This window comes from Arachis ipaensis, chromosome B5 (assembly GCF_059453495.1).
Source record: "Arachis ipaensis isolate K30076 ecotype BB chromosome B5, ASM5945349v1, whole genome shotgun sequence".
Lineage (NCBI taxonomy): Eukaryota > Viridiplantae > Streptophyta > Magnoliopsida > Fabales > Fabaceae > Arachis > Arachis ipaensis.
The window spans coordinates 81601054-81604320 of NC_142440.1; the positions used below are offsets into that span (position 1 = coordinate 81601054).

The 3267-nt window shown below is 32.4% G+C and overlaps 1 non-coding gene across 1 annotated transcript; it reads left to right on the forward strand.

Moving 5' to 3' along the window:
• The first annotated feature begins 792 nt into the window (after nucleotides 1–792).
• LOC148564767 (small nucleolar RNA R71) lies at nucleotides 793–900 on the forward strand. The gene has a single exon (XR_015885421.1). It is a non-coding gene; the product is annotated as a small nucleolar RNA R71 (small nucleolar RNA).
• Nucleotides 901–3267: the final 2367 nt, after the last annotated feature.

The following is a 3267-nucleotide window of genomic DNA, read 5'->3' on the forward strand; positions in this document are numbered from 1 at the left end:
CGTCATCCTCCTCCATTGTAGATTTGGCCATGATGGTCAAATCAATGGCCTTGCACTCTCTCTTTGGATTCTCTTATGTATTGCTTGGGAGAGTATTCGGAGGAGTTTTAGTGACTCTTTTACTTAGCTGGCCCACTTGTGCCTCTAAATTTCTAATGGAGGACCTTGTTTCATTCATGAAACTCACAGTGGCCTTAGATAGATCAGAGACTATATTTGCTAAGCTAGATGGATTTTGCTCAGAATTCTCTGTCTGTTGCTGAGTGGATGATGGAAAAGGCTTGCTATTGCTAAACCTGTTTCTTCCACCATTATTAAAGCCTTGTTGAGGCTTTTGTTGATCCTTCCATGAGAAATTTGGATGATTTCTCCATGAGGGATTATAGGTGTTTCCATAGGGTTCACCCATGTAATTCACCTCTACTATTGCAGGGTTCTTAGGATCATAAGCTTCTTCTTCAGAAGAGGCCTCTTTAGTACTGTTGGATGATTCCTTCAATCCATTTAGACTCTGAGAGATCATATTGACTTGCTGAGTCAATATTTTATTATGAGCCAATATGGGATTCAGAGTATCAATTTCAAGAACTCCCTTCCTCTGAGGCGTCCCATTACTCATAGGATTCCTTTCAGAAGTGTACATGAACTGGTTATTTGCAACCATGTCAATGAGTTCTTGAGCTTCTGCAGGCGTTTTCTTTAGTGAATGGATCAACCTGCAGAATGGTCCAATGACATCTTTGATAATTCAGACAGACCATCATAGAATTTATCCAGGATGGTCCATTCTGAAAGCATGTCAGAAGGACACTTTTTGGTCAGTTCCTTGTATCTCTCCCAAGCTTCATAGAGGGATTCACCTTCTTTTTGTCTGAAGGTTTGAACATCCACTCTAAGCTTTTGAGGAGGAAAGAACTTGGCTAAGAAAGCCGTGACCAGCTTATCCCAAGAGTTCAGGCTATCTTTAGGTTGAGAGTCCAACCATATTCTAACTCTGTCTCTTACAGCAAATGGGAAAAGCATAAGCCTGTAGACCTCGGGATCAACCCCATTGGTCTTAACAGTATCACAGATCTACAAGAATTCAGTTAAGAACTGAAAAGGATCTTCTGATGGAAGTCCATAAAACTTGCAGTTCTGTTGCATCAGAGAAACTAATTGAGGTTTCAGCTCAAAATTGTTTGCTCCAATGGCATGGATTGAGATGCTTCATCCATGTAAATTGGAATTTGGTGCAGTGAAGTCACCAAGCATCTTCCTTGCATTGTTATTATTTTCGGCCATCTCTCCTTCTTTTTCGAAAATTTCTGTAAAGTCCTCTTTAGAGTGTTGTGTTTTAGCTTCTCTTAGCTTCCTCTTCAGAGTCCTTTCAGGTTCCGGATCAGCTTCAACAAGAATGTTTTTATCCTTGCTCCTGCTCATATGAAAAAAAGAAAACAGAAAAGAAAATATGGAATCCTCTATGTCACAGGATAGAGATTCCTTTACGTGAGTAGAAGAAGATATGAATAGAAGAAGGAGAATCCAAACACAAGGGTGAGGAGTAAGTTCGAATTCTTAGATGAAGAGGAGTGTTAGTAAATAAATTAATAAATAGAAGGAGGTGAGGGAGAAGAATTTTCGAAAATTAGATAAAATAAAATAAAAGTATTTTTTTAAATTAGAATTAAAATTAAAAATTTGAAAATTAAGAAAGGAACAATTAAATCAAATTAAATTAAATTTAAAACAATTAGTTAATTTAAAAAGGAATTTTGAAAAATATGAAGGTGATTTTCGAAAATTAAAGATAGAAAGTTAGTTAGGTAGTTTTAAAAAAGATAAGAATCAAACAAAAAGATAAGATTGATTGAAAAAGATTTGAAACTCAAATTTTGAAAAAATAAGAAGTTAGAAAAGAAGTTAGAAAAGATTTTGAAATTGATTTTGAAAAAGATGTGATTGACATTGAAAAAGATATAACTGAAAAAGATTTGCAAAAAAAATTTAAAAAAAGATTTTGATTTTGAAAATTAAAGTTGATTACTTGACTAACAAGAAACAAAAAGATATGATTTAAGCTTTAAAGATTGAACCTTTCTTAATAGGCAAGTAACAAACTTAAATTTTTTGTATCAATCACATTAATTGTTAGTAAAGATTTTGAAATTATAGAACAAAATAAGAAAAAGATTTTGAAAATCAATCATAAAGTTTTTGAAAATATGAAGGAAAAATTAAAAAAATTTGATTTTTGAAAAAGATTTGAAAAAGATAGAATTTTTAAATTGATAATTTGATTTGACTCATAAGAAACAACTAGATTTTAAAATTTTTTTTGAAAAAGTCAACTCAAATTTTCGAATTTGATGAGAAAAAAAAGGGAAAGATATTTTTTTGATTTTTTAATTTTTAATGATGAGAGAGAAAAACATCAAAAAGATTCAATGCATGAAAATTTTGAATCAAAACACATGATGCATGCAAGAACACTATGAATGTCAAGATGAACACCAAGAACACTTTGAATGTCCAGATGAACACCAAGAATTTATTTTTGAAAAAAATTTTTAATAAAAGAAAACATGCAAGACACCAAACTTAAAGATTTTTATTCTCTAGACACTAACAAATTGAAAATGCATATGAAAAACAAGAAAAGACACAAAACAAGAAATTTTAAAGATCAAACAAGAAGACTTACCAAGAACAACTTGAAGGTCATGAAGAATGCAATGCATGGATTTTCGAAAATTTTAAGAAAAATTAAAAAGATGCAATTGACACCAAACTTAAAAATTGAAACTAGACTCAAATAAGAAACATAAAATTTTTGGTTTTTTATGATTTTATAAATTTTTTTTTCGAGAATTATTTTGGGAAAAGACGAAAAAGAAAAATTTTTTTTTTTGAAATTATTTTCAAAAATAAGAAATAAAAAGCTTAAAAATAAAATAAAATTACCTAATCTGAGCAACAGGATGAACCGTCAGTTGTCCAAACTCGAACAATCCCCGGCAACGGCGCCAAAACTTGGTACGCAGAAATCGTGACGGTTCATTCCTTGGTAACGGCGCTAAAAGCTTAACACGCACGTTCATAATCTTAGTTCTTTGTCACAACTTCGCACAACTAACCAACAAGTGCACTGGGTCGTCCAAGTAATAAACCTTACGTGAGTAAGGGTCGATCCCACGGAGATTGTCAGCTTGAAGCAAGCTATGGTCACCTTGTAAATCTCAGTTAGGCGAATTCAAAAGGTTATGGTGAATTATTAATTAAAATATA